Below are 22,500 nucleotides of genomic sequence, written 5' to 3'. Positions count from 1 at the left end.
GAATATGGCTCTGGTCTAAAGTAGTGCACTATATAGGGAATAGGGCTCTGGTCTAAAGTAGTGCACTATATGGGGAATATGGCTCTGGTCTAAAGTAGTGCACTATATAGGGAATAGGGCTCTGGTCTAAAGTAGTGCATTATATAGGGCACCATTTGGGACATGCCCATAACTCTGCCGTCTACGTGGCATTGATAGGAGTCTACAGACAGTAGTATCTCGCTAATGACTCACTGCCAATGAGTGATCCTCAGTACAAACACACAGGCCAGACTCGGTACATCTCACAATCCAAACAGAGTGACGAGCTGCATTCCTGTTTAAATGTCTGTTGAGCCACATCTCTGGTCTGCGTTCCCTTATACACTTGAAATCACTGTCCACTTTAATAATGGAACACTAGTCACTTCAATAATGTTTACATATTTTTGCTTAACTCATCTCATGTATATACTGTATTTTAGTCAATGCCACTCTGATATTGCTCGTTCTAATATTTATATATTTCTTAATTACATCATTTTACTTTAGATGTGTGTGTATTGTTGTGAATTGTTAGATATTATTGCACTGTTGGAGCGAGGAACAGAAGCATTTCGCTACACTCGCAATAACATCTGCTAAACATGTGTATGTGACCAATAAAATGTGATTTGATATGGTAGTCTATACCCTACATAGAGATCTGGTCAAAACTAGAGCACTAGGAGAGAGAGAGAGAGAGAGGGGCAGTACCTTACCATACACAGACCCGACTGGGGTGTCATTTGGGAGAGTCTAAGTCATTTCTTCTGTCACTATCAGATATGGGCTGACTAGCTAATGGTAGTTGTAGAGCGATTCAGTTCCCTGTCCATGTGTCAGGTCTGCTATGTGCATTAAATAGGGAATAGGGGAGCCACATGGACAGACCACACCATCTCTGGAGTCTACTGATGTCTGCTGGCCATGTCTGACTGGCCCATTTAACCAGAAAGCTTACAAAACACACACACACCTGACACAGCTCACACAGACCCTTAGGCTAAGTAGACCTCAAACAGTAATTCTGAACTAGAAGTTCTGGTTGTCGATCAAAAACAACAAGTCACCCCATTGATCTCCTTCCCTACAAGGTCACCCAGCCTCGAAGAAAACAGCCTTTACGTCCTTACTAACTGCATAACTCATTAGCTTCATAAACATCTGAGTTAGAACAGGACCAAACATCGAATCAGGGTAAATAAAAAGGTTTTAGTTGAGTGATTATGATGGAACACCATGGTGGTGGTAGCCGTGACAAAAGCAGGTTTAGGAACCTAGATGATGACTCATATCTGTCTCCAGCTTACTAACCACCAAGCAGAGGAGCTACACATTACCATGACCGGGGGACTTGGTGATGGAGAAATATTGCCATGCATATTAAAAAAAACAGCTCCGTTTTGTCAGTTTATTATCTCCTCTACATCAATAAGACGTCACTAAGCAGCTGTGTGTTCCTCGGTCTTCTCTCCTCTCAGCAAAGACAAGCTTTTATCAGTTCCAACACAGGCTACAGCCCACGCTGGAGATGACTTACTGGAGCTAACGTTTGGAAGGATGACGGATGCTGGTGTTAGTCAGGCTACAGCACACGGCGGAGATGACCTACTGGAGCTAACGTTTGGAAGGATGACGGATGCTGGTGTTAGTCAGGCTACAGCTTTACACTGAACACCGACTACAGTCTTATTTCAAGTCTTGTGAATTAAATGAGATTGAGCTAGTTACTGTGTGGACTAATTCAAGTTACCCCAATCAACAATGAAATATTATAGCTTGTTTAGATGGTGGACTACAGTGTAGTACTGACAGCTCATCAGCAGAGCTTGCGTCTGTTTAAAAAATATGTAAATAATGATTAGAGATCCTCTGAGGTTCCTAGCTAATAAGGTTAAGTATATGCCTAGCTGGTTGACATGGCAACGACTAACCCTTCAACCACAAAACTAACCCCGCCCCCTGTCAAACAAATAGCGAGCTCTGTACCATAATCCAAAAGCAGCCTGAGGGTGGTTACCAGGACAGTACCTTACCATACACAGACCCGACTCTTCCTGCTAATGCTATTCTGACATGTAAAGTCACAAGCCTAAACCAGTGGATTTAAAGTTGAGGTCTCCCCCCCACCAAACAAATAAACATATAGGGTGAATTCTACTGTAAATCTCGTTTTAACTTTAGAATTTCACTTCATAAATGTTTAATATTTTTTTATTAAAACTGAATAATGTTCTGTAAACAAGTTTATGACAACAAATCAAATACATGTCATTTAAAACTATGTTTAGTAAGCACAACTTTTATTTTGAAACCATCAGACCAGGGGTTCTTTCTTTTATGCCTTCTGCATCTTAGTACAAGAGGCATCACTGCAGTCCCTAGTTTGAATCACATCCGGCCGTGATTGAGAGTCCCATAGGGATGCGCACAATTGGTCCAGCGTCGTCCGTCATTGTAAATAACAATTTGTTCTTAACTCACTTGCCTAATTAAATAAAGGTTCAATTTAACATTTACATTTTTAAAATGCCTTTGGTTAGGTGTGAAAAACAGATAGCTGCAAACCGATTGGCTGAACGCAAAATTCTGGGAGAGCGCGATGGACGCCTTTTGAATGCGATAGCCACCCACAGACCTCCAGTGGGGTTCATTGTAAATAAGAATTGGTTCCTAACTGACTTACCTAGTTAAATAATGGTCAAATAAAAACACATTAAAACCCCAGAGCTGTCTTATTGCTATTATAAACTGGTTACCAACGTAATTAGGAGTAAATATACATTTTTGTCATACCCGTGGTATATGGTCTGATATACCACAGCTGTCAGTCAGCCTTATTTTATCCCCACCTTATCAATGCTATTGAGGCAAACAAAGGAGTGCAATGGGAGACCGTTAAAAACACATTCACTTGAGGATAGTGAGCAACCTAGTCATACTATGTTGAACATGTGTATTTAAATTGCTGCCTGTTAAGAAACGAAGCTATAATTTGAGGTTGGCTAAGAAGCTAAAATAAAGCAGTAAGGTTAGCGACTAGAAAGTAGCATAAACATTTGACCACGGGCTCAGCCTGATCCAGCCAGCTCGCTAGTACACCACTGGTGTAGCGCTGCGAGACAAAGAAACAATCCCAAACTACAAATCTCTGGCATTTAAAAAAATCATCATATCAACATTTAAATCCATCTATACACATTAACAAAAAAACAGACGAGGTTTCTAATTTACAACAATGTTCTCGACCACAGCGCCAACAAAATATGAGATATGATGTACAGATAGTGTTGAACTACCCTTCACTGCACTGACGTTTCTGAACGAAGCGTCGCCTTTGAAGGAACCAGGGCAACACTTTGTTGACAGATGTGGTTCCACCAGCGTTACCCATCTAGCGTTAACTACGTTACAACTACGTTAGCTTACATACCTTTTTGGAAAACAAGCACACGTTGTCTTTTTCCAACAACTGGCTCAATCTAGCCCAGGCAAGAGCTGAAAGGCTAGTAGCTACCACTAACTAGCAGCTCACCGACGGGGGATGTGGTGCCAGCTCAAGCTAGCTGTGCAGTGCGTCACTGGATGCAGAGGAAACCTGGGTAGCTAGGCTACTGTTATGACGTAAAGACGTAAATCTAGCTAAACAACTGAAATACCCGACCAAATGTCATGACAACCACTCAATGTACCTTGTCGAGAAGCACGGAGACGATGTCCTTTTGTCCCGAAGGTTGTTTCCCCCCCCAAAAAAATAAGAGTAGCCACGACTCGGACAATTTGTTCCACGGTTCTCTACGTGATTGTGAACCTCTGAAGGCTGACTTGACTTTACTCGCCGATGTCGTAGCGTTCTGTGTGACGCCCTCGCGTGAGCCCACCGAAACCAATCAGAAGGCTCTAACGGGAACAGGTGGCCAACAGTTGAGGAGCCGGAAGTGTATGCTAACAGGTTTGACGGGACCTGTAGTTCTAGGATTTTGTGTAACAGCCTGGACACAATACAATTGTATTGACAACCGCAAAACATGATCCCAAGAAAATACTTCGACATTACATAGGACTTATGACATGTATTTCTATTGTATTTCAACATTCACAGTACCTGACGTCACAGTCCTTTGTATTCGCTTACTTATATTTTATTTATTTAACTAGGCAAGTCAGTTAAGTACAAATTCGTATTAACAATGACAGCCTTCCCCCGGCCAAACCCTAAGCCGGACGATGCTGGGCCAATTGTGTTGTTAACAACAAAACTGATGCCTGCGCAACTATGGGGGTTGGCTTAGATTGTTGACAACATGCATGCTATATTTAGTGTCCAATGTTTATTGAAAACAAACAAATTTGCACAATGAGCACTGGGCCAATTGTGTGTCTGCCCTATGGGACTCCAAATCACAGCCGGTGGTGATACAGCCTGGAATCAAACCAGGGTCTGTAGTGACACCTCTAGCACTGAGATGCAGTGCCTTAGACCACTGCCCCACTCAGGAGCCCAAATACAATTGACAACCATTCAATAATTCAGTAGGCCACCACTCAAGATTCAGTCATAAACGGTGAGTTGTAAAGGTTAGGTTCTAATTGTGGGAATAGAGTGGTGATTTTCCAACAGTATGTACATTAGCCTTTTACTCACACACAAAACACCAAGCCCATCATGGCTGTGTGGCTCTAATTGCGTTTGGCTTCCCATCAGATGCTGTAAGAGTATGATAATACATTAAAACTCAATGCCTAAACATGTTTCACTCTGATCACCCCACTTCTGGCCCGGGGCATGATGTCAGACACACACACACACACACACACACACACACACACACACACACACACACACACACACACACACACACACACACACACACACACACACACACACACACACACACACACACACACACACACACACACACACACACACACACACACGCCATTGAATCCAGAGGGCATTTATAGCTTTGTGTGCTTGGGCGTAAGATCTATGATGCAGTAGGACTGGTCGGCCACAGTAGCCTACAGTATGGTTACAAAACTCAGGCAGAGCATGCAGCTACACCGTAGACAGAGTATTTAAGCATTTGCTTCATTTAGCATGGTAATGATCCGGAATGAAGTGTTGTCAATGTGTGCTGTGTTGTATTAGGTCCAAAGGCTGGTCCAAAGGAACATGGAGTTCTGACTGACAATCTGCCAGCTGGAAAAACAGCACACAGCTAACCCTCCAGTCATTACCTGAACACACACACACACACACACACACACACACACACACACACACACACACACACACACACACACACACACACACACACACACACACACACACACACACACACACAGCTAACCCTCCAGTCATTACCTGAACACACACACTAACCCTCAGCATTACCTGAACACACACACACACACACACACACACACACACACACACACACACACACACACACACACACACACACACAGGTGATCCATAGTTAACAGTTAGGTTTACAGCATGGACTCAAAGTAGTGAATAAATAAACAGATGCTGCTTATCAATCAACCCTCTAGCCATTACCTGAAGACACACACACAGTTCAAAGTAACAAAACATTACAAAAACAGGAGGCACAAACACAAGTCACACACACAGGAACACACACACACACAGAACACACACACACAGCAGGCACACACACACAGTGTCACACACACACACACACACACACAGGAACACACACAGGTACACACACACACACACAGCTAACCCTCCAGTCATTACCTGAACACACACACAGCTAATCCTCTAGCATTACCTGTTCAGCCAGTCTGGGAAGCAGGTCAGGCCAGGGAGTCAGGGTTAATGGAGGTATCAGAGCCAGTCTGGGGTTGTGATTGGTTGTTTCAGAAACACCTTATTTGGCTCCTACAGGTGATCCATAGTTAACAGTTAGGTTTACAGGCTTGGCAGGCTCAAAGTAGTGAATAAATAAACAGATGCTGCTTATCAATCAAGTTGAACGGACTACTTCTTATCAGACCTCAGGATAAGACCCAGGTACAGACAGTTCAAAGTAACAAAACTTTATTACAAAAACAGGAGGCAGACAAACGACAAGTCATGGGCAGGCAGAGGTCAGGAATCCAGGGTAGTGTCACAAGGTACAGAACGACAGGCTCAGGGCAGGCAGATGTCAGGAATCCAGGGCAGTGTCACAAGGTACAGAACAGCAGGCAGGCTCAGGGCAGGCAGAGGTCAGGAATCCAGGGTAGTGTCACAAGGTACAGAATGGCAGGAAGGCTCAGAGCAGGCAGATGTCAGGAATCCAGGGCAGTGTCACAAGGTACAGAACAGCAGGCAGGCTCAGGGCAGGCAGAGGTCAGGAATCCAGGACAGTGTCACAAGGTACAGAATGACAGGCTCAGGGTCAGGGCAGGCAGAGGTCAGGAATCCAGGGCAGTGTCACAAGGTACAGAATGACAGGCTCAGGGTCAGGGCAGGCAGAGGTCAGGAATCCAGGGCAGTGTCACAAGGTACAGAATGACAGGCTCAGGGTCAGGGCAGGCAGAGGTCAGGAATCCAGGGCAGTGTCACAAGGTACAGAATGACAGGCTCAGGGTCAGGGCAGGCAGAGGTCAGGAATCCAGGGCAGTGTCACAAGGTACAGAACGACAGGCTCAGGGTCGGTCAGGCAGAATGGTCAAAACCGGGAAAACTAGAAAACAGGGACTACAGAGAAAACCAGAAGCAGGGGGAAAGGCTGGTAGGCTTGACGAGACAAGACAAACTGGCAACAGACAAACAGAGAACACAGGTATAAATACACAGGGGATGATGGGGAAGATGGGAGACACCTGGAGGCGGGTGGAGACAAGCACAAGACAGGTGAAAAGGACCAGGGTGTGACAATTTCCTCCAAATCCCCCAAAATTGATGTTGATTCTATCAGACAGTGAAATGTGTCCGTTGACAGATCTGCTGGGTATGTGTGTATAGGATTGGAAACATAGATACCACGATGCTGACATAGCACACAAACAAAGTAATCCGACTCATTTGGACCTGGAGGAGAGAAAGCACACAGTCGTGGAGGGTGGGATTTAGGAGGACTTGATTTGATTGGAATTTTAAAAAAGGTGAAAACTTAAAGGTGAGAGGGGGGGTGAGAGGGAGAGAGGGGGTGGCAGGGATGGGGAGGACAGAGACAGAGAGACAGAGATGGAGAGGAGAGACAGAGACAGAGACAGAGACAGAGACAGAGAGAGAGACAGAGAAAGATAAAGGGAGAGAGAGAGACAGAGACAGAGAGACAGACACAGAGACAAGAGAGAGAGAACAGATAAAAAGAGACAGAGAGAGAAAGAGACAGAGACAGAGAGACAGAGACAGAGACAAAGAGAGAGAGACAGAGAGACAGATAAAGGGAGAGAGAGACAGAGGGAGAGAAAGATAGAGAGGGGGAACAGGGATGAGAGAGAGGACAGAGACAGAGAGACAGAGAGACAGAGATGGAGAGAGAGAGACAGAGAGAAAGTTAAAGGGAGAGAGAGACAGAGGGATTGAAAGATAAAGAGGGGGGGACAGGGATGAGAGAGAGAGAGAGTTCATTTCTAATAGTATTTTGTTGATGTTGTTACATTTGTTAATTCTCACTTTTGTTAATTGTTAATTTCACTTGCTTTGGCAATGTAAACATATGTTTCCCATGCCAACAACGCCCTTAAGCTCCCTGTATGTTGTTATGATCACACCTCAATCTCTGATCACAATGCAATGGAACAATGACAGTAATTCTCCCATCCATTCCATCAGGGTTGGCCTTTTGCTTTCTAACAAATCAAAAACTGAAAAATTGGGCGTGCAAAATTATTCAGCCCCCTTAAGTTAATACTTTGTAGCGCCACCTTTTGCTGCGATTACAGCTGTAAGTTGCTTGGGGTATGTCTCTATCAGTTTTGCATATCGAGAGACTTGACATTTTTTCCCATTCCTCCTTGCAAAACAGCTCGAGCTCAGTGAGGTTGGATGGAGAGCATTTGTGAACAGCAGTTTTCAGTTCTTTCCACAGATTCTCGATTGGATTCAGGTCTGGACTTTGATATTCTAACACCTGGATATGTTTATTTTTGAACCATTCCATTGTAGATTTTGCTTTATGTTGTGGATCATTGTCTTTTTGGAAGACAAATCTCCGTCCCAGTCTCAGGTCTTTTGCAGACTCCATCAGGTTTTCTTCCAGTGGTCCTGTATTTGGCTCCATCCATCTTCCCATCAATTTTTATCTTCACTGTCCCTGCTGAAGAAAAGCAGGCCCAAACCATGATGCTGCCACCACCATGTTTGACAGTGGGGATGGTGTGTTCAGGGTGATGAGCTGTGATGCTTTTACGCCAAACATAACGTTTTGCATTGTTGCCAAAAAGTTCAATTTTGGTTTCATCTGACCAGAGCACCTTCTTCCACAAGTTTGGTGTGTCTCCCAGGTGGCTTGTGGCAAACTTTAAACAACACTTTTTATGGATATCTTTAAGAAATGGCTTTCTTCTTGCCACTCTTCCATAAAGGCCAGATTTGTGCAATATATGACTGATTGTAGTCCTATGGACAGAGTGTCCCACCTCAGCTGTAGATCTCTGCAGTTCATCCAGAGTGATCATGGGCCTCTTGGCTGTATCTCTGATCAGTCTTCTCCTTGTATGAGCTGAAAGTTTAGAGGGACGGCCAGGTCTTGGTAGATTTGCAGTGGTCTGATACTCCTTCCATTTCAATATTATCGCTTGCACAGTGCTCCTTGGGATGTTTAAAGCTTGGGAAATCTTTTTGTATCCAAATCCGGCTTTAAACTTCTTCACAACAGTATCTCAGACCTGCCTAGTGTGTTCCTTGTTCTTCATGATGCTCTCTGCGCTTTTAACGGACCTCTGAGACTATCACAGTGCAGGTGCATTTATACAGAGACTTGATTACACACAGGTGGATTGTATTTATCATCATTAGTCATTTAGGTCAACATTGGATCATTCAGAGATCCTCACTGAACTTCTGGAGAGAGTTTGCTGCACTGAAAGTAAAGGGGCTGAATAATTTTGCACGCCCAATTTTTCGGTTTTTGATTTGTTAAAAAAGTTTGAAATATCCAATAAATGTCTGTCACAGTTTTCATATGGTGAAGGAGAGTCGGACCAAACTGCAGCGTGTCGATTGCGATCCATGTTTATTTAAACAAACGTAAACATGACTAAACACGAACACTACAAAACAATAAACGAAACAAAAACCGAAAACAGCCTATACTTGTGTCAACTAACATCAAACAAGGCCATCAAGACAGTAAGGACAATCACCCACAATACAACCAAAGAATATGGCTGCCTAAATATGGTTCCCAATCAGAGACAACGATAAACACCTGCCTCTGATTGAGAACCACTTCAGACAGCCATAGACTCTCCTAGAACACCCCACTAAACTACAATCCCACTAAGCTACACACCACATACAAAAACCCATGTCACACCCTGGCCTGACCAAATACATGAAGAAAAACACAAAATACCAGGGCGTGACAATGTCGTTCCACTTCATGATTGTGTCCCACTTGTTGTTGATTCTTCACCAAAAAATACAGTTTTATATCTTTATGTTTGAAGCCTGAAATGTGGCAAAAGGTCGCAAAGTTCAAGGGGGCCGAATACTTTCGCAAGGCACTGTATATGGGAATTAACGGAAATATATGCAAATTAATATTAATACCATTTAAATGTAGATGTTTTTTGTATTGGATATATTTACCATATCATATGGAGACAGAAACATAAACCGTTTACCTCATCATAACTAGACATAATTCAAATGATTAAATCCTTCCAATTGAAATTTTAAAAACTATTTAGTTACGAATTGAACTTTAATTAAATGAGTTGACTCTTCACATGGGATGATTTCACTGTAAAATTATAGTGTAGAAACTAAAGCTTTGGTTGTCTTCCTCTCAGGCTTCCATGTCTTCTCCCTGGACCTCCTCAATGTCCACCTCTTGAACATCAGACTCTGAGGCCTCATCTTCACTGTCACTTTCCAACCTTGTTGAGGATGGCTTGTTGTCAGGCTCAAAAAGCCTCAAATTTGCCCGGATGGCCACTAATTTTTCAATCCTTGTACTGGTCAGCCTGTTGCGTGCTTTGATGTGTGTGTTCCCAAACAAGGACCAGTTGCGCTCTGAGGCGGCTGATGTTGGTGGGATTTGGAGGATGATGGAGGCAACAGGGGAAAGAGCCTCAGATCCACAAAGTCCTTTCCACCAGGTGGCTGATGAGATATGTTGTCACTACTACCATATTGCATCTCCATCCCAAGGCCCTTGCTTGGAAGTGTATTCCGCCAGACTGCCAAGAACCTTGCCCTCATCCAGGCCAAGGTGGCGAGACACGGTAGTGATGACACCATAGGCCTTGTTGATCTCTGCACCAGACAGGATGCTCTTACCAGCATACTTGGGGTCCAACATGTACGCTGCAGCGTGTATGTGCTTCAGGCAGAAGTCTTCATGCTTTTTGATGCATTTCAGAACTGCAGTTTCCTCTGCTTGGAGCAACAGTGAAGTGGCCAGGGCAGTATGGATTTATTCTCTTACCTCTGCAAGCAGAGTCTGAACATCAGACAGGATGGCATTGTCTCCCTCAATCCGTGCAATGGCTACTGCTATAGGTTTCAGGAGTTTGACTGCTTACCACTCTCTCCCAAAATACATCATCCATGAGGATCCTCTTGATGGGTCTGTCCATATCGGCAGACTGTGATATGGCCATTTCTTGGAGAGACTCCTTCCCCTCCAGGAGACTGTCAAACATGATGACAACACCACCCCAACGGGTGTTGCTGGGCAGCTTCAATGTGGTGCTGTTATTCTTCTCACTTTGCTTGGTGAGGTAGATTGCTGCTATAACTTGATGAGCCTTCACATACCTAACCATTTCCTTGGCTCTCTTGTAGAGTGTATCCATTGTTTTCAGTGCCATTATGTCCTTGAGGAACAGATTCAATGCATGAGCAGCACAGCCAATGGGTGTGATGTGAGGGTAGGACTCTGTGACTTTAGACCAAGCAGCCTTCATGTTCGCAGCATTGTCTGTCACCAGTGCAAATACTTGCTGTGGTCCAAGGTCATTGATGACTGCCTTCAGCTCATCTGCAATGTAGAGTCTGGTGTGTCTGTTGTCCCTTGTGTCTGTGCTCTTGTAGAATACGGGTTGAGGGGTGGAAATGATGTAGTTAATTATTCCTTGCCGACGAACATTCGACCACCCATCAGAGATGATTGCAATACAGTCTGCTTTCTCTATGATTTGCTTGACCTTCACTTGAACTCTGTTGAACTCTGCATCCAGCAAATGAGTAGATAAAGCATGTCTGGTTGGAGGGGTGTATGCTGGGTGAAGAACATTCAGAAATCTCTTTCAATACACATCGTCTGTGAGCATCAGAGGTAAACCAGTTGCAAAACACACCTTGAGCCAGACATTTGTCATGACATGGCCCGCCTACACCCCGGCTTCTCTTATCTCAGGTTGTAAATTCCTGGAGGAGACTCTCTCCACCAGTATATGCAGAAAGAGACCCATAGAGAGAACAAATTAATTTCTTCCACATCACAGAACCTGAGAACTGAACAATATCCTTGTTTGGGTGAATGTGTAACCGGTCGGTGGAGAATCCAGCTACAACCCGGTCAGTTTGGTACAATATTGTGACCTCATGAAAGACAATACAGCCACATTACCATAACTCTGTTTATACAGGAGCCTCTGTTACGAGGCTTGCATCTAATTATTGTATAAAATGAATGAGTAAAGATGAAACTATTTGTGAAATGAAGTAAGGTGATGTTAACCCTGTTAATAAAAGAGAATTGTATTCCCTTTAAAGTCTAATTAAGTCATTGGCCCGCCCCCAGGATCACAGACAGGATCTGGCTCAGGGGACAGCCCTTTTCTACTGTTCCGAATATAACTCCCACCTAATAATTTCCTATCAGACCAGCTTACCTCGATTACCACGAGAGGGCTAAGGTTTGAGTAGAGACCAATTATTCTTAACCTCACGTTAGTCTCATTCCAAACGTCGTAAATTGTTGGTTATCTGCACGAACCCAGTCTTCACTAAGAATCATCCATACATCAATTGTCTCAATCATTTATTTATTAATTAACTAACTAAATAATCACAGAAATGCACATACAAACAAACAAGGTAGATATGGTTACAAGGAAATGATAGGGGATGTGCCCTAGTGGGCTAAACCGGTATCGCGGCTTGGTAGACAAAGGGACTGAGAAGGGCTCGAAAGATAAGACACTACAGAGTTGATAATTATAACAGTTGAAATGCTAATCTTTTGCACATGAACGCTCACTCATTCGGGAATAATTGCCATCAATATATATATTTACGCTCAGTGTGTCGTCGGGATCTCTGTTGGAATTTCATCCTGTTGGAGAGTTTGTCCGCCCTCTCTCTCTCTGCCGTGGTTAGAATGGATAGTTCAGAGTCCCATTCAGAAATGTTGTTATAGAATTAGATGTTTCGGCGGTTGTCGGTCCTCGCATTCACGGGTTAATAATTTCTAGCTGCAGACTAGTAATTAGTATCGAAGAGTCGCTCTTATTCTGTCTATCGATAAGGTTTCTGATTAATCATTTTCACCACGAATAGAAGTAGAGGGACTTTGTCAGAGGTTGCTTGTTGTGAGCGCTGAGGGAACTTTATGCACTTGGCCAGATGATTCTGCATCTTTGTTGCATTCTTCACATATGCTTTGGCACAGTATTTGTAAATGTACACAGCTTTTTCTTCTACAATAGCTGTAGTGAAACGTCTCCACACATCAGATAATGCCCGTTATAGAAAAAAATGAGTAAAAGAAACACAAATACAATTCCAGTAACAAATAAATAGTTAATCAGTTAGATTAAACAACTCCTCTGTAAGATAAATGTTTTAAAATGAAACATGTATGGAAACAGGTGAATTAACACTACTCAGTTAGCAGGCTCAAGCAAGCTAAAACCCACATGCAAAAACTAACAAGCAGAAATTGTTATCAAGTTAGAAATTATTTAAACACACTTTGCTGTAGGCTAATATTTACTAGTTAACAAAAAATAATGTACAGTGGGGAGAACAAGTATTTGATACACCGCCGATTTTGCAGGTTTTCCTACCTACAAAGCATGTAGAGGTCTGTCATTTTTATCATAGGTCCACTTCAACTGTGAGAGATGGAATCTAAAACAAAAATCCAGAAAATCACATTGTATGATTTTTATGTAATTAATTTGCTTTTTTTTTACCCCTTTGTTCAGGGACACATTATTCCATTTCTGTTCGTCATGAGTCTGTGGAACTTGTTCAGTTTATGTCTCAGTTGTTGAATCTTATGTTCATATAAAATATTTACACATGTTAAGTTTGCTGAACATGAACACAGTCGACAGTGAGAGGACGTTTCTTTTTTGATGAGTTTATAAGTGTTACCTGTTTAATAAGTGTTTGATATTACGTGAATACATGCATTTCCTGTGTGTATTATCATTATCAAGTATCATATTGATGTATAGATTTCATGCTCACTAAAAAAAGGTTATTTTTAGTTTGAGCAATGCAAAAACTAACATCAGATCTTTGGGGAATCTTAAATGGACTCTTGCACAGTCTGGCCTTTTGGGACAGGGCTTAGAATACCTGTCCTGACTCGTGACCCCGTAAAGCAGCACAAGCCTCATAGTCCTGTTGACTTCAGAATCTGGTCTACCATGCACTCTGGTGTGGAAAACACAGATGCCCCATCAAATTGTCTGTAAAGACTACGCTTCCCAACTTTCTCTTGTGTAACATGAGATCCTTAAGACACAAGGAAGAGGAGCTTTTACCACTGTGACTAACGAGACTGCCATTGTAGCTGTGGCCGAGTCCTGGTTAAACAAAGATATCCCAGACTCAATAGTCAGTCTTCCAGGCTGTAGTCTGCATAGAAAGGACACAGTAACCATGTGGTGGGGGTGTGGCCATGCATAATGCACAGCATCCTTCACAAGCGTTTGCTGGACTTTGAGGATGACAGCGTTGAGCGTTTGTGAACTTGGCTGAGACCATGTCTCCTACCACGTGGCATTAACTGCATTGTGTCTGCTGTCCTCTATAATCCCACCAAATCTTCTAAGGAGGCCCGATCTGACTCCCAGGTCCTGGAATATCTCAAGAAGTGCCTTAGTACTATTCGACACAGGGTCAAAACAGATGGCAACACTTAACCAGCATGGCTACCACAGGATTCTGCACCGATACGCCGTTCTATCTGGTTTGCACTTAGTGGGACTATCATTTTGTTTTTCAACAGGACAATGACCCAAAACACCTACAGAAGGTGTAAGAGCTATTTGACCAGAAATTAGAGTGATGGAGTGATGGAGTGCTGCATCAGATGACCTGGTCTCCACAATTACCTGACCTCAACCGAATTGAGATGATTTGGGATGAGTCGGACCGCAGAGTGTAGGAAAAGCAGCTAACAGGTGCTCAGCATATGTGCGAACTCCTTCAAGACTTTTGGAAAAGCATTCCAGGTGAAGCTGGTTGAGAGAAAGCCAAGAGTGTGCAAAGCTGTCATCAAGGCAAAGGGTGGCTACTTTGAAGATTTTGTTTAAGACTTTTTTGGTTGATACATGATTCCATATGTGTTATTTCATAGTTTCGATGCCTTCACTATTATTCTACAATGTAGAAAATAGTACAAATAAAGAAAAACCCTTGAATGTGTAGGTGTGTCCAAACTTTTGACTGGTACTGTCTGTGAATTAGATATTTCTCTATTTAATTTTCAATAAATAAGCAAACATTTCTAAAAACGTTATCATTGTGGCGTATTGTGTGTAGATGTGAGAAAAAACATCTATTGAATCCATGTTGAATTCAGGCTGTAACACAACAACATGTGAGCTGTGAATGTTATCTGAAGGCACTGAACATGTTTCCTTCAGAGGGGTCCTCATCAGGTAAACAGCATCTTATTTCACGTTGTTATGCAGTGATGTTTTACATAATAAACTAGCTGGTGTGGTGTCAGGGGTGTGTCTATAACAGTGTAGTATGTATGGCCATATACAGGGTTACAGTACCTGGTGTGGTGTCAGGGGTGTGTCTATAACAGTGTAGTATGTATGGCCATATACAGGGTTACAGTACCTGGTGTGGTGTCAGGGGGTGTGTCTATAACAGTGTAGTATGTATGGCCATATACAGGGTTACAGTACCTGGTGTGGTGTCAGGGGGTGTGTCTATAACAGTGTAGTATGTATGGCCATATACAGGGTTACAGTACCTGGTGTGGTGTCAGGGGTGTGTCTATAACAGTGTAGTATGTATGGCCCTAAACAGGGGTACAGTAGCTAGTGTGGTGTCAGGGGGTGTGTCTATAACAGTGTAGTATGTATGGCCCTAAACAGGGGTACAGTAGCTAGTGTGGTGTCAGGGGGTGTGTCTATAACAGTGTAGTATGTATGGCCCTATACGGGGGTACAGTAACTGGTGTGGTGTCGGGGGGTGAGGCTATAACAGTGTAGTATGTATGGCCCTATACAGGGGTACAGTAGCTAGTGTGGTGTCGGGGTGTGTCTATAACAGTGTAGTATGTATGGCCCTAAACAGGGGTACAGTAGCTAGTGTGGTGTCGGGGTGAGGCTATAACAGTGTAGTATGTATGGCCATATACAGGGGTACAGTAGCTGGTGTGTTGGCAGGGGGTGAGGGGTGTGGCTGCTGTGTCATAATAACAGTTGTCTAATCTGTGATTATCAGGATTATCTGAGAGCAGTGTGCTGGTCTTCCTTTACACCGTTCTAGTGTTCCTAATCTACTGTCACAATCTGACACTACTACTCCTACAGAGGAGACGCTAGGCTAGGTCTGACACTACTACTACAGAGGAGACGCTAGGCTAGGTCTGACACTACTCCTACAGAGGAGAGGCTAGGCTAGGTCTGACACTACTACTACAGAGGAGAGGCTAGGCTAGGTCTGACACTACTACTACAGAGGAGACGCTAGGCTAGGTCTGACACTACTACTACAGAGGAGAGGCTAGGCTAGGTCTGACACTACTACTACAGAGGAGACGCTAGGCTAGGTCTGACACTACTACTACAGAGGAGAGGCTAGGCTAGGCCTGACACTACTACTACAGAGGAGACGCTAGGCTAAGTCTGACACTACTACTAGAGGAGAGGCTAGGCTAGGTCTGACACTACTACTACAGAGGAGACGCTAGGCTAGGTCTGACACTACTACTACTACAGAGGAGAGGCTAGGCTAGGTCTGACACTACTACTACAGAGGAGACGCTAGGCTAGGTCTGACACTACTACTACTACAGAGGAGACGCTAGGCTAGGTCTGACACTACTACTACAGAGGAGAGGCTAGGCTAGGTCTGACACTACTACTACAGAGGAGACGCTAGGCTAGGTCTGACACTACTACTACAGAGGAGAGGCTAGGCTAGGTCTGACACTACTACTACAGAGGAGAGGCTAGGCTAGGTCTGACACTACTACTACAGAGGAGAGGCTAGGCTAGGTCTGACACTACTACTACAGAGGAGAGGCTAGGCTAGGTCTGACACTACTACTACAGAGGAGAGGCTAGGCTAGGTCTGACACTACTACTACAGAGGAGACACTAGGCTAGGTCTGACACTACTCCTACAGAGGAGAGGCTAGGTCTGACACTACTACTACAGAGGAGACGCTAGGCTAGGTCTGACACTACTACTACAGAGGAGACGCTAGGCTAGGTCTGACACTACTACTACAGAGGAGACCCTAGGCTACGCTAAGTCTGACACTACTACTACAGAGGAGACGCTAGGCTAGGTCTGACACTACTACTACAGAGGAGACGCTAGGCTAGGTCTGACACTACTACTACAGAGGAGACGCTAGGCTAGGTCTGACACTACTACTAAAGAGGAGACGCTAGGCTAGGTCTGACACTACTACTACAGAGGAGAGGCTAGGTCTGACACTACTACTACAGAGGAGAGGCTAGGTCTGACACTACTACTACAGAGGAGACGCTAGGCTAGGTCTGACACTACTACTACAGAGGAGAGGCTAGGTCTGACACTACTACTACAGAGGAGACGCTAGGTCTGACACTACTACTACAGAGGAGAGGCTAGGCTAGGTCTGACACTACTACTACAGAGGAGACGCTAGGCTAGGTCTGACACTACTACTACAGAGGAGAGGCTAGGCTAGGTCTGACACTACTACTACAGAGGAGAGGCTAGGCTAGGTCTGACACTACTACTACAGAGGAGAGGCTAGGCTAGGTCTGACACTACTACTACAGAGGAGAGGAGACGCTAGGCTAGGTCTGACACTACTACTACAGAGGAGACACTAGGCTAGGTCTGACACTACTCCTACAGAGGAGAGGCTAGGTCTGACACTACTACTACAGAGGAGACGCTAGGCTAGGTCTGACACTACTACTACAGAGGAGACGCTAGGCTAGGTCTGACACTACTACTACAGAGGAGACCCTAGGCTACGCTAAGTCTGACACTACTACTACAGAGGAGACGCTAGGCTAGGTCTGACACTACTACTACAGAGGAGACGCTAGGCTAGGTCTGACACTACTACTACAGAGGAGACGCTAGGCTAGGTCTGACACTACTACTAAAGAGGAGACGCTAGGCTAGGTCTGACACTACTACTACAGAGGAGAGGCTAGGTCTGACACTACTACTACAGAGGAGAGGCTAGGTCTGACACTACTACTACAGAGGAGACGCTAGGCTAGGTCTGACACTACTACTACAGAGGAGAGGCTAGGTCTGACACTACTACTACAGAGGAGACGCTAGGCTAGGTCTGACACTACTACTACAGAGGAGACGCTAGGCTAGGTCTGACACGACTACTACAGAGGAGACGCTAGGCTAGGTCTGACACTACTACTACAGAGGAGACGCTAGGCTAGGTCTGACACTACTACTACAGAGGAGACGCTAGGCTAGGTCTGACACTACTACTACAGAGGAGAGGCTAGGCTAGGTCTGACACTACTACTACAGAGGAGATGCTAGGCTAGGTCTGACACTACTACTACAGAGGAGACGCTAGGCTAGGTCTGACACTACTACTACAGAGGAGAGGCTAGGCTAGGTCTGACACTACTACTACAGAGGAGAGGAGATGCTAGGCTAGGGTAGGTCTGACACTACTACTACAGAGGAGAGGATACGCTAGGCTAGGGTAGGTCTGACACTACTACTACAGAGGAGAAGCTAGGCTAGGTCTGACACTACTATTACAGAGGAGAGGCTAGGCTAGGTCTGACACTACTCCTACAGAGGAGACGCTAGGCTAGGTCTGACACTACTACTACAGAGGAGACGATAGGCTAGGTCTGACACTACTACAACAGAGGAGAGGAGACGCTAAGCTAGGCTAGGTCTGACATTACTACTCCTACAGAGGAGACGCTAGGCTAGGTCTGACACTACTACAGAGGAGACACTAGGCTAGGTCTGACACTACTCCTACAGAGGAGAGGCTAGGTCTGACACTACTACTACAGAGGAGACGCTAGGCTAGGTCTGACACTACTACTACAGAGGAGACGCTAGGCTAGGTCTGACACTACTACTACAGAGGAGACCCTAGGCTACGCTAAGTCTGACACTACTACTACAGAGGAGACGCTAGGCTAGGTCTGACACTACTACTACAGAGGAGACGCTAGGCTAGGTCTGACACTACTACTACAGAGGAGACGCTAGGCTAGGTCTGACACTACTACTAAAGAGGAGACGCTAGGCTAGGTCTGACACTACTACTACAGAGGAGAGGTCTGACACTACTACTACAGAGGAGAGGCTAGGTCTGACACTACTACTACAGAGGAGACGCTAGGCTAGGTCTGACACTACTACTACAGAGGAGAGGCTAGGTCTGACACTACTACTACAGAGGAGACGCTAGGCTAGGTCTGACACTACTACTACAGAGGAGACGCTAGGCTAGGTCTGACACGACTACTACAGAGGAGACGCTAGGCTAGGTCTGACACTACTACTACAGAGGAGACGCTAGGCTAGGTCTGACACTACTACTACAGAGGAGACGCTAGGCTAGGTCTGACACTACTACTACAGAGGAGAGGCTAGGCTAGGTCTGACACTACTACTACAGAGGAGATGCTAGGCTAGGTCTGACACTACTACTACAGAGGAGACGCTAGGCTAGGTCTGACACTACTACTACAGAGGAGACGCTAGGCTAGGTCTGACACTACTACTACAGAGGAGAGGAGATGCTAGGCTAGGGTAGGTCTGACACTACTACTACAGAGGAGAGGATACGCTAGGCTAGGGTAGGTCTGACACTACTACTACAGAGGAGAAGCTAGGCTAGGTCTGACACTACTATTACAGAGGAGAGGCTAGGCTAGGTCTGACACTACTCCTACAGAGGAGACGCTAGGCTAGGTCTGACACTACTACTACAGAGGAGACGATAGGCTAGGTCTGACACTACTACAACAGAGGAGAGGAGACGCTAAGCTAGGCTAGGTCTGACATTACTACTCCTACAGAGGAGACGCTAGGCTAGGTCTGACACTACTACAGAGGAGACACTAGGCTAGGTCTGACACTACTCCTACAGAGGAGAGGCTAGGTCTGACACTACTACTACAGAGGAGACGCTAGGCTAGGTCTGACACTACTACTACAGAGGAGACGCTAGGCTAGGTCTGACACTACTACTACAGAGGAGACCCTAGGCTACGCTAAGTCTGACACTACTACTACAGAGGAGACGCTAGGCTAGGTCTGACACTACTACTACAGAGGAGACGCTAGGCTAGGTCTGACACTACTACTACAGAGGAGACGCTAGGCTAGGTCTGACACTACTACTAAAGAGGAGACGCTAGGCTAGGTCTGACACTACTACTACAGAGGAGAGGTCTGACACTACTACTACAGAGGAGAGGCTAGGTCTGACACTACTACTACAGAGGAGACGCTAGGCTAGGTCTGACACTACTACTACAGAGGAGAGGCTAGGTCTGACACTACTACTACAGAGGAGACGCTAGGCTAGGTCTGACACTACTACTACAGAGGAGACGCTAGGCTAGGTCTGACACGACTACTACAGAGGAGACGCTAGGCTAGGTCTGACACTACTACTACAGAGGAGACGCTAGGCTAGGTCTGACACTACTACTACAGAGGAGACGCTAGGCTAGGTCTGACACTACTACTACAGAGGAGAGGCTAGGCTAGGTCTGACACTACTACTACAGAGGAGATGCTAGGCTAGGTCTGACACTACTACTACAGAGGAGACGCTAGGCTAGGTCTGACACTACTACTACAGAGGAGACGCTAGGCTAGGTCTGACACTACTACTACATAGGAGAGGAGATGCTAGGCTAGGGTAGGTCTGACACTACTACTACAGAGGAGAGGATACGCTAGGCTAGGGTAGGTCTGACACTACTACTACAGAGGAGACGCTAGGCTAGGTCTGACACTACTACTACAGAGGAGACGCTAGGCTAGGTCTGACACTACTACTACAGAGGAGACGCTAGGCTAGGTCTGACACTACTACTAAAGAGGAGACGCTAGGCTAGGTCTGACACTACTACTACAGAGGAGAGGTCTGACACTACTACTACAGAGGAGAGGCTAGGTCTGACACTACTACTACAGAGGAGACGCTAGGCTAGGTCTGACACTACTACTACAGAGGAGAGGCTAGGTCTGACACTACTACTACAGAGGAGACGCTAGGCTAGGTCTGACACTACTACTACAGAGGAGACGCTAGGCTAGGTCTGACACGACTACTACAGAGGAGACGCTAGGCTAGGTCTGACACTACTACTACAGAGGAGACGCTAGGCTAGGTCTGACACTACTACTACAGAGGAGACGCTAGGCTAGGTCTGACACTACTACTACAGAGGAGAGGCTAGGCTAGGTCTGACACTACTACTACAGAGGAGATGCTAGGCTAGGTCTGACACTACTACTACAGAGGAGACGCTAGGCTAGGTCTGACACTACTACTACAGAGGAGACGCTAGGCTAGGTCTGACACTACTACTACAGAGGAGAGGAGATGCTAGGCTAGGGTAGGTCTGACACTACTACTACAGAGGAGAGGATACGCTAGGCTAGGGTAGGTCTGACACTACTACTACAGAGGAGAAGCTAGGCTAGGTCTGACACTACTATTACAGAGGAGAGGCTAGGCTAGGTCTGACACTACTCCTACAGAGGAGACGCTAGGCTAGGTCTGACACTACTACTACAGAGGAGACGATAGGCTAGGTCTGACACTACTACAACAGAGGAGAGGAGACGCTAAGCTAGGCTAGGTCTGACATTACTACTCCTACAGAGGAGACGCTAGGCTAGGTCTGACACTACTACAGAGAGGAGACGCTAGGCTAGGTCTGACACTACTACAGAAAGGAGAGGAGACGCTAGGCTAGGTCTGACATTACTACTACAGAGGAGAGGAGACGCTAGGCTAGGTTAATGACTCCTACAGACGAAAGGAGAGAGATACTAGGCTAGGTTAGCCATGACTAAAACAGAGGAGAGGAGACGCTAGGCTAGGTTAATGACTCCTACAGACGAAAGGAGAGAGATACTAGGCTAGGTTAGCCATGACTAATACAGAGGAGAGGAGATGCTAGGCTAGGTCTGACACTACTACAGAGGAGAGGAGACGTCAGGCTAGGTCTGACACTACTACAGAGCAGAGGAGATGCTAGGCTAGGTCTGACACTACTACAGAGGAGAGGAGACGTCAGGCTAGGTCTGACACTCCTACAGAGGAGAGGAGATGCTAGGCTAGGTCTGACACTCCTACAGAGGAGAGGAGACGTCAGGCTAGGTCTGACACTCCTACAGAGGAGAGGAGATGTCAGGCTAGGTCTGACACTACTACAGAGCAGAGGAGATGCTAGGCTAGGTCTGACACTACTACAGAGGAGAGGAGACGTCAGGCTAGGTCTGACACTACTACAGAGCAGAGGAGATGCTAGGCTAGGTCTGACACTACTACAGAGGAGACGTCAGGCTAGGTCTGACACTCCTACAGAGGAGAGGAGACGTCAGGCTAGGTCTGACACTCCTACAGAGGAGAGGAGACGCTAGGCTAGGTTAGCCATATGCTACAGCATAACCCTGATGCTGCTGCTACTCTGTCTGTTGTTTACAATAGTTCTGCACCTATGCATAATGTATTGCTTCATATATTATGAATGGCTATTGGTAGTATTTTTCCCACTCACAGGTACACACAATTTAAAGTGATACTTGGGGATTTTGGCACTGAGGCACTTTATCTACTTCCCCAGAGTCCGATGAAATCATGGATACCATTTGTATATCGCTCTGTC

General features: G+C 45.4%; 2 protein-coding genes across 4 annotated transcripts in view; one reads left to right on the top strand and one right to left on the bottom strand.

Moving 5' to 3' along the window:
- The window catches only part of LOC123994359 (adiponectin receptor protein 2-like), an 87,848-nt gene extending 83,980 nt beyond the window's left edge, over window positions 1-3,868 (bottom strand). Inside the window, exon 1 of one of the 3 annotated variants that reach the window (XM_046296865.1) lies at window positions 3,714-3,868. The gene's annotated coding sequence lies outside the window, so the exon portion shown is untranslated. Of the gene's footprint in view, window positions 1-3,454; window positions 3,607-3,713 lie in introns of those variants that run through there. The other 2 variants (XM_046296867.1, XM_046296866.1) reach the window with 2 other exon arrangements.
- The window catches only part of wnt5b (wingless-type MMTV integration site family, member 5b), a 180,204-nt gene that overhangs the window by 110,561 nt on the left and 47,143 nt on the right, over window positions 1-22,500 (top strand). The gene's annotated exons all lie outside the window — the stretch shown is intronic.

This window comes from Oncorhynchus gorbuscha, linkage group LG14 (assembly GCF_021184085.1).
Source record: "Oncorhynchus gorbuscha isolate QuinsamMale2020 ecotype Even-year linkage group LG14, OgorEven_v1.0, whole genome shotgun sequence".
NCBI lineage: Eukaryota > Metazoa > Chordata > Actinopteri > Salmoniformes > Salmonidae > Oncorhynchus > Oncorhynchus gorbuscha.
The sequence above is the reverse complement of the archived record's forward strand: the minus strand, read 5'-3'. Positions and strand labels throughout refer to the sequence as shown.